This window comes from Pseudorca crassidens, chromosome 8, assembly GCF_039906515.1.
Source record: "Pseudorca crassidens isolate mPseCra1 chromosome 8, mPseCra1.hap1, whole genome shotgun sequence".
In the NCBI taxonomy this organism is placed as follows: Eukaryota; Metazoa; Chordata; class Mammalia; order Artiodactyla; family Delphinidae; genus Pseudorca; species Pseudorca crassidens.
This window is the reverse complement of record NC_090303.1, coordinates 24,980,715-24,994,917: the sequence shown is the minus strand read 5'-3', so window position 1 is coordinate 24,994,917 and position 14,203 is coordinate 24,980,715. Positions and strand designations below refer to the sequence as shown.

The window sequence follows — 14,203 nt, the reverse complement described above, 5'->3', positions numbered from 1 at the left end:
TTCTTTCTCCAAGATATTTTTACAGACACATTTATTTAAAAATTAATAATAAGTTATAAAAGTCTTCAGATATATTAGAATTTTTAAAAAATATCTGATCATTTAATTACAATAAAGTAGAAATGGCCTTGTGTAATCTCATTATGATTGATGCTTTTCATTTAAAAAGAATAACTTACAGAGATTTCAGATAATTTAAAAAGATGATTCCCTTATAATTGTGACCTTTTAACTTTGTGGTATTAATAAAAAGGTAGTATAAAAGCTAATTTAATAATTATTTTGATTAAGAGTATCTATTTTATTGTATTTAAGCTACTTTGATACCTTTCCTTCTCAGCCTTCTCACAGATACACACACATACACACACCCTCCAGTGTGACAATTCAGAAAGAGTCCACCAACACAGGAGTTCAGATGCCATTTTAAACAGCATATCTTAAATATATTGAAAGGCTAGTTAAATTATTATTTTTTTAAATTTTGGTTGTGTCAGGTCTTGGTTACAGCATGCGGGATCTTTCATTGCAGTGTGTGGGCTCTTCGTTGTGGCGCATGGGCTCAGTAGTTGTGGCACGTGGGCTTAGTTGCCCCGCAGCATGTGGGATCTTAGTTCCCCGACCAGGGACTGAACCCACGTCACCTGCATTGGAAGGCGGATTCTTAACCACTGGACCACCAGGGAAGTCAAAGATAGTTAAATTATAATGAAAATTTGAACACTGTTAGAGAAAGATAATTCAGAAAAAATACGTGTAAAACAGATGCCTAAGCTGACACTGAACTTACTTGGATCACTATTTACTCAGTAGCCTAATGCCATCCAAATCCTCTCTCTCTGGAGAGGAAAATGTCACACCCTCCCATGAGCAGCCCAAAGAATCAAATTTACATTCCCAGAGGCAGCTGCTAAGTGTTCAATCCCATAGGCAACCGTTCTGAGTAGTTTAGCACACAACACCCAGGAAATCTAGAGCTAAGTAAAATCTGCAACCATATATCTATATTTTGAGCAAAATATTCACCTTGAACAAGGCAGAAAACTGCCGCACCCATTTCTGAGTAATGCGTGTTGGGGTTTTCATTTTAAAAATATAATGTATGTGCAATATTCTGAAGTGATATTTTTATATGAGGCTATATACCTTGCCTTCTGTAAATCCACTACAGCACTAGACAAAATTTAGTAGAATGAAAGATAAAACTGTCAATATGCTTAAGTCAGCTTAGGCACAGTGCTTTGGGAAGTCTTTTTTTTTCTGGAAGACCACTTAGAATTTGGAATCAGACAGACATCCATGACTTCTGATGTTACCATTGCTAGCTATATTGACTGGGGATTAGGAGTTAAATAACTACTTACTCCTATTTTCTTAATCAGAAAATGGAGAATGAAGTCTTCATTGAATTTGTTACAATATTGCTTCTGTTTTATGTTGTGGTTTTCTGGCCGCGAGGCATGTGGGATCTTATCTCCCTGACCAGGGATCAAACCCACACCCCCTGAATTGGAAGGTGAAGTCTTAACCACTGGACCACCAGGGAAGTTCCCATATAGTTTTGTTTACTGTGCTAGGACACTAGTAAATAGAAGAAAGTGAAATTTAAAAGTATGTACTTTTTTTGGCAGGGGGAGTTTTACCAAATTTCTGTTATACATTTACACAGCAATGTGTGAAAATGGCTGTCTCACACTTGTTTACACTAAACTTTGTTTTTAACAAGTACTTATTTTATCGGTAAATATTTAATTGAGTGAAGGTTCACCTATTTTCTTAAGCGTATTGGCATTTATATTTTTAAATATTTGTGATAATACCTTTGTTCATCTTTTTTATTCCCCTGTGGGTTTGTTTGTCCTTCCTTATTAGCTAGTAAGGCAATAGCCAGTCTTCTGACATTTGACAGTTTTTAAAACTTTTTTGACTATTTTAAACTTTATTTTTATTGCATTTTTAAATTACTGACAATTTCAATTTTTATGTCATTAACTTTCACAGCAATTCCTTTTAGGTATTGTGTCATGCTTTGAAAGTCTTTCTCCAAGAATATAAAAAATAATAAACTTTCTTCTAGCATTTGTATGGTTTCAAAAAATCCTTTAGAACAGTATTTCTAGATGAGCTGATTCATGGAATTTAACACTTGTGAAATAAAAGAGGAAGAGTAAAGTATGTTGAGTAATTATAAACATTGCAACATATGTGAGAAGCAGACAATGCAGGCATAGTAAGAGTTCTAGAAGAGGAATCACACAGCCCAAGTCCTGACTACAGCTCTTTTAATAATAATAGGTTTTGTGAACTGGGCAGCACACAGTCCTCATACTCATATTCCTGATTTCCTTTCTTGTCAAAGAGAATAACTACAGAGCCTACCTACAGCCTCAAGCTGAAGATCAAATCATATGCTGGATTTAAATTTAAAACGTAAAGATGTATGCAGATTCTATATAGTAGATAAAAATTTTTAAGTGATTCATTTTTTTTTACAGTCTAGCAAATGAAAAGAATTTTGGTATCATATGCTTTGCAATTCTATATTGTATGGGCAATCAAAGACCTATAAATTATGATGATGATAAGGTAACAGAGTTAACATGTATTGGGGGCTTACTGTCTGCCAGTTGTTGAAATAAGTGTTTCACATAAGTTATCTCATTGACCCACCACACCACCTTACTATTTTCTTTAGACAACTAGTTGAGGTCACCCAGCTAACATGTGCCAAAACAAGGATTAAAACCCTGAAAGACTGACTGAAGAGCCTATACTCTTTTCTGAAATAAAAAAAAATATATATAAATAAGTTCTTGATCAATACCTCATTTACGTATTCTTTTCAACACATTTGTTCAAATTGAATAACAATTATAAATAACCTCCTCTTAGAAAATGATATCTAAGTACAATAACCAAGGAATGAACAGTGAACATATTCTGTAAGTGGCAGTTAACAATTATTTTGAGATTAGCTAAAACAAAATTCATTCTGAAGACCTGTAACACATAACACTGTAAAGTATCTCAAAACATTAGTCACCAGTGTAAAACCATGAGGCAAAATTCGTCTTATCACTTTAATCCTTGGGCTAACTAACCATGAAGATCTATACACACACACATATTTATGCACATGCATACGGCACCTGACTGTGTGTGTTATATAAACAAATACCTAGTTTTTCAATTGCTGCCTTACATTTATGGAAGTATTAAACCAATGGCAGGTTCTACCTGCTTCATGTGGTGAGGAGGGCCTTCACATGCAGGAATAAAAGTAAATATATACGTACATAATTTTAAAAGAGAATATTAAATTCACAAGACATAGCAGTACACGGTAATGCCAGCGAAAGCTTGAGAGATTAAAATGGAAGTTTTTAATATCACGTTTAAAGGAGAAATTGAAAGGACATCATTAAAGGTAAAATGCAGAATATCAGGGTCATTAAAGTTTAGACTTAAGCTATGTCGTCTAATGAATAGAGCACACAATGAAAGTAAACTTACTGCATTAGTGATATAAAGTAAACTTCCCCATATGTCTCATAGAAGTCATGGTAGGAGCTGTGTGTAAAAGACAGATTAAAGAGAGAGCACCTCTGTATATGCGGATAGTCTCATGTGGGCTGGGCCAGATCAATATGTAAATTTCACAGGCCTTCTAAATATGTTGGCGGCACCTATCTTTACTTGAACTGTTTGCAAAACAGACTTAACTCTCTAAGGAGAGTGGGGAAAAGTCAACATTTAAGCAATACTATGAACCTTAAGGAAGTGTTAAGATCAGCATAGTTGTCAGGACAATTTGTCTTCATACATTAGAAAGGAAATTATTAGGGGGAAAAAACAGAAATCTTCAGGTAAAAGAATAACTAGACCTCAAAGCATGTTGTTATGAAATAATAAGAAAAAATCAATAATCAATTACAAAAATAAGCATTTAGCTAACCAAATACCAGAAAAAGGTTGAAAAAAATTATGTGAGCAATTAATTTATAATTTCACATGGCAGAAATATAAAATTCATTGAATTGAGGGTACAACAGAGTTTTGTGTTGAGAAATGTCATCTACACTATAAATAGTCCCTGAAGTGGGGTCTTAAAAAGGAAATCAATAAAATAATTTTAAGGGTTACAGAAATCAATTTACACATTCACATTAGCTGATGGCTTGATCAAGGTGATATGCTATAAAAGGCTAAGAAGCTTTCATTGTGATGAATGTATAAAACCAGAAAAGAAATCAGAGGGATAATGAGACTTAAAGTGATTTTGTTCCATGTAGTAAATAAACAGACATACTAACCATACTCTCTAGTCTGTCTTTTAAACAATTATATTGACATTTATGCCATCTGACAATCTGTTAAGTTCGGAGATACACAGCACTTGGGTGTCAAATTCCTGAAAGAGTTAAACTCACATACATGCATGCACAGGCATGCACACACACACACACACACACACACACACAGACACTTTTCCAGGGACATGGAAGCATACCTAATTAAATTCTTTTTTAAAGCTTAGAAATAAAATACTTTCTAAGAAGTATGTCACGTAACAGTAATTTATCTTAGAAATCACCACACAGGAAATGAGATATTTCTGATGTCTTTCTTTTTCTGTTTGTTTGCTTGAAAATGGAAAAGTTTGATCCTTCTGCCCTGACACTTTGAAGAAACATTTGGCACAAACCTTGCATTTGAGTGGCACAGCAGCTTCTGCTAGAAGCTTTAAAGAAATATTAAACAGCCTATCAAACCCTATAGTGAAATCAAATCATCATTTTCCAGGTTGGTTCTCAGTGGGCTTAAGGGAAGGATTTGCTTGTGGATAAGCCAGAGTTTTCTGTCTTCCAAGAAACCAAAGTGTTTGGTTTAGAGTTCTGCTTCTGAAATGAACTCCTCAGAAGAACTTGAAATAAATTCTTAAGATTTCCAAGAATCCATAAGGATTCAAAGTGGGAACATCCTGCTCTAAATGTATTTTTCAGTTTGAACAAAGTCTCGTGTAATAGTCTGTAAAAACAAAACAAAAACCTGTGTAACACACATACATACCCACATATAGAGTGTATGGGTGTGTGTGGCTATATATCTATCTAATATATCAAATAAAACTTCCAGAAGCAAATATTTTCCTGGAAATGTTATACATCATTTAAATTTCTTTCTATATATCTTATTTTCATGACTATATTCTATAAATCATAAACATTAAAATCCAAACAGAATAAAAGTGACAGACTACTATACTATCATGCATAAGGTAGATATCATAAAAATTCAGAATTCTAAAATATCAGAACCCTGCAACTGTTCTGCATGTTTCTCTGTGACAGTTGGTTATCTGCTTGAATGAAAGAAATGACAACTAGTCAGGGGTACAGTAAAACCTTCCCTTTAGTATCTGCACACTTAAACTTTGAATAATAGAGAAGTTCAATTTACCTATTAAACTTCATTTTAGCCCTAACATTTTTAGTAGCATCATTAAAGTTTGTTTCACATTAGGGGGCACTGACAATGGACTTGATAAAGGAATTTACCTTATGGTTAAGTAGAAAGAAATCTTCTATTCTGAAGTAGGTTTAAATAACATCAGCCGTGCCTTTATGCAAGTGTCTGTCATCCTCATCGTTCTCCAACAAGCGACCAAGGACTCAAATCATGTTCATTCTCACCATCCCCTTTCAGATTCTGGAAAGCTGCTCTTCTCTTTTCTCCGGAGGTTGTGACTTAAGTAAACAGTAGCAGGTTATGGAATCTGAATTGCTAGGGAATGTCACCCTAAATGACTCTACTGGTCCTCCTAGTTTTGCACTGGCTGATTAGTACATTTATCCTCAGAGATTGCTAACACAACTGTTTTCCTGGCTTTCAGGGCCCAGGGCCCTCAGTTGGGGTATTTAGCAAGCAAACTGTCTTACTCCACATTGCTTCCTGTTCATGGGTAAAGATACAAATGTGAATCGAGATGTTTATGTTATCCAAGTGCGTTTCAGTGTACTCTGTAGTACACCTTTTGTTAAGGACACAGGGCTTTCCTGTTGAGAGTGAATACGCTGAGATCCTCATTGTTTTCCCAATCTGTGTGTACAAGGCTTGGGGCACCATCCTCCATGTAGTCCAAGGACTAAAAACATTTTCTGGACATGATCCAAGACTGCTGCAGGCCTGTTTTTCCTTTCATTTTCTACAACTCCTCAGGGAAAACTGGATAATCACAGTAGGTTGAAGAAATGAGGACTACAGTGATTAATATCTGGAGGTGAAATAAGCCCATAAAAACATGGAAACCATACCATTTCATGCAACTCAAAATTAAAAACCACTAAATATTTCCCATGTTATAAATAAGTCTGTCCCAAAATATTATTTTTATAAGTTTCAGTATAGACTTCTCTCCTCCACAAGATTCCAGTTTTCATTTTTCCTTCTTTTCTTCCTTGGTTTACGTTGCATTTATCTGTCCTAGTTGATTTTTATGACATCTCATTTTTATCTTTCTAATAGTTTTTCAAAATTAAATGTGGTTTTAGGTATGTAAGTTTGAAATTGCATCCAAATTAACTTACTGCAATTATACTTACAAAATCACAGCTATTCCTAAGTTTGCAGAAACCATGAATTCTTTTGTTCCTTCACTTTTTTTTTTTCTTAAACATCTTTATTGGAGTACAATTGCTTTACAATTGTGTGTTGGCTTCTGCTTTATAACAAAGTGAATCAGTTATACATATACATAAGTTCCCATATCTCTTCCCTCTGCGTCTCCCTCCCTCCCACCCTCCCTATCCCACCCCTCTAGGTGGTCACAAAGCACTGAGCTGATCTCCCTGTGCTATGCGGCTGCTTCCCACTAGCCATCTACCTTACATTTGGTAGTGTATATATGTCCATGCCCCTCTCTCACTTTGTCACAGCTCACCCTTGCCCCTCCCCATATCCTCAAGTCCATTCTCTAGTAGGTCTGTATCTTTATTCCCGTCTTACCCTTAGGTTCTTCATGACCTTTTTAATTTTCTTTCTTAGATTCCATATATATGTGCTAGCATACGGTATTTGTTTTTGTCTTTCTGACTTACTTCAATCTGTATGACAGACTCTAGGTCCATCCACCTCATTACAAATAACTCAATTTCGTTTCTTTTTATGGCTGAGTAATATCCCATTGTATATATGTGCCACATATTCTTTATCCATTCATCTGTCGATGGACACTTAGGTTGCTTCCATCTCCTGGCTATTGTAAATAGAGCTGCAATGAACATTTTGGTACATGATTCTCTTTGAATTATGGTTTTCTCTGGGTATATGTCCAGTAGTTGGATTGCTGGGTCATATGATAGTTCTATCTGTAGTTTTTTAAGGAACCTCCATACTGTTCTCCATAGTGGCTGTATCAATTTACATTCCCACCAACAGTGCAAGAGTGTTCCCTTTTCTCCACACCCTCTCCAGCATTTATTGTTTCTAGATTTTTTGATGATGGCCATTCTGACCGGTGTGAGATGATTCCTTCACTCCTTTTATTGATACACTCACATTATCCACTTAATGGGTATTTCTGTTTTGAAAGACACCTACCTCCTGATGGCAGTTCAATACATAACCATGGGTTTCCAAATATTACCAAAAAATATTTTAGTTATAACTGAACCTTATTCTGCCACTTAACCTTTTAAGCTCATATTTATTTACCATCCTGTGTAGTAGAAAATATTTAAATTCTTCAAGCTATGAAACTAAAAAAAATAAAGATTAAACTAAATTTGTACTGTTTACTAAACTTTCTCTGGCTTATCTGCCATGTCATTTAGGTTAGGGAAAAAATGCTGTGGTGATTTGCCTTTTTAAGTCTTTTGGTGCCAATTAATTACAGGGAAAACCTTTTCTTTCTATAAAACATTCTATCATTGAAGATGTCACCTTTCAGGCAATCTTCCTCCAATCTTAGGTGAATAAAATTAAAATTGAAAATAGACAATATCTGTTTTTTGAAAAATTCCAACATGCATGTGTTAAGACATGTTTTAGGAGACTGGCTTCAATTTTTTAAAGATGAAACATAATGAATAAATATAACTAAATTCATCCATTTTGATTGACTAAGTCATAATCTCGATGGGACATTTCTACATGCTTAAGAATTTCCCAGAGGAAAGGAAGATAGTAATGTTTCTTCAAGAACTTATCCTCAGATCCTTAGTACATCCTGTGTAGTGAGAAGCAACTAGTGTTCCGGAAGCCACAAGCAGCTGACTTTGCTTTCAGAGATGCGCCTCAATACTGAGTACAGAAGGAAAGATTCAAAAGCTACCTCCAGGGCTTCCCTGGTGGCGCAGTGGTTCAGAGTCCGCCTGCCGATGCAGGGGACACGGGTTCGTGCCCCGGTTCGGGAAGATCCCACATGCCGCGGAGCGGCTGGGCCCGTGAGCCATGGCTACTGGGCCTGCGCGTCCAGAGCCTGTGCTCCGCAACGGGAGAGGCCACAACAGTGAGAGGCCCGCGTACCGCAAAAAAAAAAAAAAAAAAGATTCAGTAGCCCAAGTCAGGTATACAAGATGATGACTAAGTTTCCCTAACCTGAGGGTAAAATAAAATTGCAAAGTCACCTCTCTAGCAAGTCACAGTGACCACTTGCTGACTAGATCCATTCCAGGAATGCCCCAGTAGAAACTGCCTGTGACCTCTACTGGTTACTGTTGACTATAAGAGATGAGGGAGGATAGATTCTTCTTTCTCCACGACTGGGAAGACAACCACTCTGCCTTACAATCTTAATATAAGAGACTCCAAAACATATATAATAATATTCATTCTAAGTGCCTCTTCGGGTAAAAGTGGCCATCTATAATTTAACAGTCTTCCTGGGCATATATCTTCTTAAGAATAAAAGGTAGCCGCACATGAATTTGCCCTTTTAATATGGTGCTCTATTAAGATATTCCATCGTTGCACATATACAAGCATAGGTAAGTTGGAGGGTTTGGACAATTTCAAATATTTTTGAATGTCATCTTATCACTTAGTATTGTAGTTATTACTGACAAGATCATAGTAAAATTACAACACCTGACCAACTCCTTCCATTTTCTTTTAGACACAATTTCTTATCTAAAAGCTTGGGACAGGGTGCCTGAATGTCTATACCATCTCATATATTCTATTCCTTAAGAGAAGAGAAAAATGCACGTATAGCTTAAACTGGACAAGAACAAAGCAAAACTCAGAGCAAAGCAAGAGATTTTAGTGTTGCAGGCACTGGTCTTGAGTCCTACACTGTTAGGCTAGATAACTTCACAGTGATTATATAGGTGTAATTACCAGTTAGAAGTCCGATGAAAAAGTGCAAGGCCACCGATGTCAACGCACTTTCAAAATGCTGGTTGGAGGATACGGAATTAACACTGATGACTCTGGTTGTGTTTGCCTTAAGTGCTGGGTCAGGTCACCGCTGTACATCAATCAGCCCCACCTCCAAGTATCCAAGAATGGCTGTGGAACTTTGATTGACCCTCCAGTGAGGCAGTGGGATTCCTAAACCAAAGTAAACCCTGCAGCCTATATTTGCCAAGCTCTCCAGCTTGAAAATAAGCTGCTCTTCCCCCTGGTTCTTTCCTTAAAAAAAGAAACAATTACTCTGTGACATTTAAAAGAACACAGAAGCAACTCCTTCTCCAGGGATATCCCTACTTATTTTCTCATAGCAATTCCCTTGACTCTTTTCATCCTTCGTCTTTGTTTAGGACATTACAGTCTTCCTAGGAACCACATAACAACATGCACACTGGTCTTTAGGATAAGAAACAAAGCATCAGGGAATATTCTAGTTTGTGGAAAGCTGGAGATGCTAGGAACGTTGGGCACGGTCTTGCAAAATGAGCAAGTTCAAGTTTATGATAGTTATGACATTCTTTTGCCATGTAAGATTAGCAATATTTGGTGAGTATGCTATTATATTTGCAACTCATTAGAATAAAGAAACTAAGACAAAAATAAAGATATTCTAAAAGCAAATCAAGCCATTACAGTATATGCTACATTAGACAAAAAAAATGTATGATTTTCTCCATATCTCTTAAGGTAATAATTCTGTAAAGGTTAAAGTTGATGACATGCATCCTCATACACACACACACACACACACACACACACATACTCAATGAATATTCATGATGTGGTCACTGTGTGCCTAGAATCCTGTCACAAAGAAGAAGAAAGCATGATCCCTACAGGAAGGTTTTCTGTAATGAACTTCAAATACTTGCATATAAAATGCAATGAGGGAGTACTGAATACTTTTAATCTACCATCTCGAAATGGGCAGCTACCCTAGTTGTGAATATTCATTCTAGAACTGTTTACTTAGTGTGTAATCAAAATCTGTAATTTAGTTATCTTTATCTCCTAAAATCTGGAAATTTTCATAATAAATGTAACAATGAGGTTTTTACTGCTGGAATTAATGGTCTCAAAGATTTACGAATTGGCTAGAAATATTACTGGCCTAAGTCTCTACCCTTACATTATAGGCTATAAAAACCCACTAAGCCCAGTTCAGAAATGGCCCATTGTCCAGCTCTTGATTTCAGGGCATTCCTGGTTGCCTGACTGGGACTGGATGGTTAGCTGAATTCTGTAGTTAGTATGTTAAGTCTGTGCCTCTGAGGAATCTTCCATGCAAGAACTACTGGGATACTTAAAAGGACTGGGTGGGGACTTCACAGAGCACATGGAGCAGGTTGGGTTCCTGCTGGCTACTTAACTCCTTCCATCAGAAGCCAATTCTGAGAAGGTTTCTCTGTAGCTGTCTTTCGAAGAGATCTATAGCTCACCCTACCGTTGTTTATTGGAAGCTACCAATATTTACCAAGATAACCCAATAACAGCGTGTGCCCAAATTGGCTTGGATAGTTTAGCAACGCTTACCTTCAAGGAGGTCATAGTTTAGAGGTGTAGCTCAGACACAGAGGACAATTCTACATAAAGATTCCAGTGTAAACAGCCACAAGTCTCCAGGCTCACAGGACATTCACATTTACTCAGATATAAATAGCTGTGACTGTTAGTTCAAAGACCTTTTACCCACTTCCATGTATGACACATTTTTTCTCTCTCTCGTTTGTGACCTTTATGCTACAAAATGTGAAGGAATTTTAAGAATCATCTAGTCTTAATCACTTAGCAGATGAAGCTTCAGAGGTCTGGGGAAATGCTCTTTTCACACTGCCCTAGTGGCAGTTAAAAAAAAAAACTCCTCAGCTAGAATATTGCTCTCTTTTTCTCCTTTTCACATATCTTGTCCCAGGATCTGGCCTGATATTTGCTAATGTATTACTTTAGTTTTTTTGTGTATGTCATTGTACTCTGTTCTTCTTCAGCAGTGCTAGTCAGTTTAATATTAATTTCCTGGATAATTGGAATAATTTACAACTCTTCGATTCCCACACACTGTACCCTGTTACTAGAGTGAAGTTAGTTTTTTTAAATTATTCTGGTTCCAATGCTCTTTTGGCTTTTTAAATTTTACTTTGTTTTAAATACGTTTTTAAAATTATTTAAATTAAATTATTAAATATAAAAGTAGAATACTATTTCTTCTCCCTTATAAGGACAAGTTGAAAAGTTCTAAGAAAGGATAAGGGGGAGGACAAATATTTGTTAACATATTATCATGCTAAATGCTTCCATGTCATTATTTAAGTCTACAAAAAATTCTGTAGGGCTTCCCTGGTGGTGCAGTGGTTGAGAGTCCGCCTGCCAATGCAGGGGACACGGGTTCGTGCCCCGGTCCGGGAAGATCCCACATGCCGCGGAGCAGCTGGGCCCGTGAGCCGTGGCCGCTGGGCCTGCACATCTGGAGCCTGTGCTCCGCAACGGGAGAGGCCACAACAGTGAGAGGACCGCGTACAGCAAAAAAAAAAAAAAAATTCTATAATTAGGTATTGTTAACCACATTTTTACAGAGGGCATAACTGACAAAGAAAATTAGAAAAATTAGATAAATGCTAAGATTTCCAGGATTTGTATGAAATAGGTCACCTTGGGTTTATGTATTCAGGTGACAAGTAATATCAAAGATTAGTCAGAAGACATAAGGATGCATGGTCATGTAAGGCATTTTCTTGCCCATATCTAAATCCTTACCTTGTGTCAATATAAATCTCCCAGCAAATGCATTGTGCTATGCTACTGTGATGTTTCAGAATTATTTTCATTTTTTTCATATGCAGATTATAGTTAAAATAACTCATTTGTTCACAAAATTACTCAATTTAATAAACTATTCCTCCTTGTACTAGATATTTCTGGGTCCAGAAATTATGAAAATAAAATAAATAAAACTCTAGCTTCATGGAATGACAGATAGACATATAGAAAAATTATTATAAAATCAAACAATAGATGGTCTAATGGAAGGTTTATGGTACAGTGGAAAACCTACAGAGCGGGGAGGTTTTAGAAGGAGAGATGACAAACTTCTCAGAGAACCTGATATTCCAGCTTCTTCCTCAAGCATGAGTCAGAGAACAATTAACCATGTATTGGCTAACACAGAGAACACACTGGCTAACATAAAGGCAGAGAATATTTCTCCATCTTTTGAAGGATACAGGAGTTTCTACCAGAAGCCAGTGACTTCAAGGAAGAAAATGTGAAAAGTTGCTGTGGCAACATCAAAATATATAAGATTAGAGGAAATTCAATGCAAATGAATTGAGTGTCTGCTATGTCCAGGCACTGTTAGGGAAAAAAATGTAGTTTCACCTTAAAATTTAAAAGAAATTTGTATTAAACTACCAAAAGTTATAATCTTTTATTGCATAAAAACAGTACAAGTAAGAACTAAAAATTCTGCTTCAAAGCACAAAAATTTTACCGCATACGGAAAAAAGAAGAAAACCATACTGGATGCATTTTACAAGCATCTTTGTTATGTTACTATCTGGTGCCTATATAGATAAAGAAAGGCTCATTTAAATTTAGAAAATGAAAGCAAATATGTTGACTGTTATAAAAAAAAACCTACCAGTTTAATTTGAAAATGATGGAGATTAAAAGTAAAGGTGTATACATAACTTTGGAAGCACTTCAATGATTTTTAAATTGAAAACTAGTCAGACTAAATGTATCAACAGTAAGTGTTTAAGGTAGTTACAGATTTCTTTGCTGTATTAAGTAATGTAAATTTTAAAAAAGATCTTAGTATGTCTCTATGTCTCTTATTATAGATAAAACTTATCACCTTACTATGAATGTTAGGGATTAGAGAAAGCAAACATTCATACTCAGGGCTAAGGAAATAAGAAACCTGAGGTTGTATAAATACTAATTCACAATAAGATAGAAAATTAATAATGCATTCTTATTTAAAAAAAAATAAACCTGGGGGAAATTTATTTCCATTTGAAAGCACAGAGGAAAAATATTTTAAAATAAAAATTTCTTGCTTCTTCTATTTTTCACCATAAAACTTTCTGAAAATATGTAGAGCCTAGATTGTAGCACTATGTCATGGAAGTTGGCTATTTAGAAGTACTGCTTTTCCTCTAATCTCCTTTATTCCCCTCACTTTAAAAGTTTTTTCACAATCTCAGATCACTCATTTTAAAATGGGCTCTACAGGTACCACCCAATTATAATGCTTTCTGATTACATTCACTTCCAAACTCTACTAACCTTACCAGACTCAGAGGCAACATGAGGACAGCACACTCTCTCCATGTGTAACCCTCTCTCTGGCGTCTGTTAGGCAGTTTGTCTTGGAGTCTCTCCCTCTTCTCTATTGCTCAACTGGATTAAGCAAGAAGCAGCAGAGGTTTGCTCTTGCCTATCTAATAGGTAACTCCCAGAGTCCCTGGGGGCAGGGAGTGGACTCTTCTTGCCTTGAAATTCACTGAGCTTCAATGTCTAAACTCACAAATCAATGTTCAGGTACATGGGCAACCTCGTAGATTGAGACAACAGGTCAAATAATTATTTAAGTCTAACTGTAAATACAACCTAAATGGTATCTTGTGTCCTTTCCTCCTTTAGGCTAAGTGTAACCAAAGCTATTTCTGGCGAGTACTTTTAAAAGTCATTGAACTTATCTCCAGAATCTGTCTGGAGGGCAGTTGACACACTTGTTGCGTGTTGACTGACTTTTAAAATAACCACATCACCGTTTTTATTCCTTGGAATATCA

At 36.1% G+C, this 14,203-nt stretch overlaps 1 protein-coding gene across 4 annotated transcripts in view; it reads right to left on the bottom strand.

Moving 5' to 3' along the window:
* The window catches only part of LOC137228926 (platelet glycoprotein 4), an 82,635-nt gene that overhangs the window by 47,901 nt on the left and 20,531 nt on the right, over positions 1-14,203 (bottom strand). The window contains exon 1 of one of the 4 annotated variants that reach the window (XM_067746065.1): positions 5,559-5,709. The exons of 2 other annotated variants lie outside the window; for them this stretch is intronic. The gene's annotated coding sequence lies outside the window, so the exon portion shown is untranslated. Of the gene's footprint in view, positions 1-3,513; positions 3,571-5,558; positions 5,710-14,203 lie in introns of those variants that run through there. One more of the 4 variants, XM_067746067.1, reaches the window with a different exon arrangement.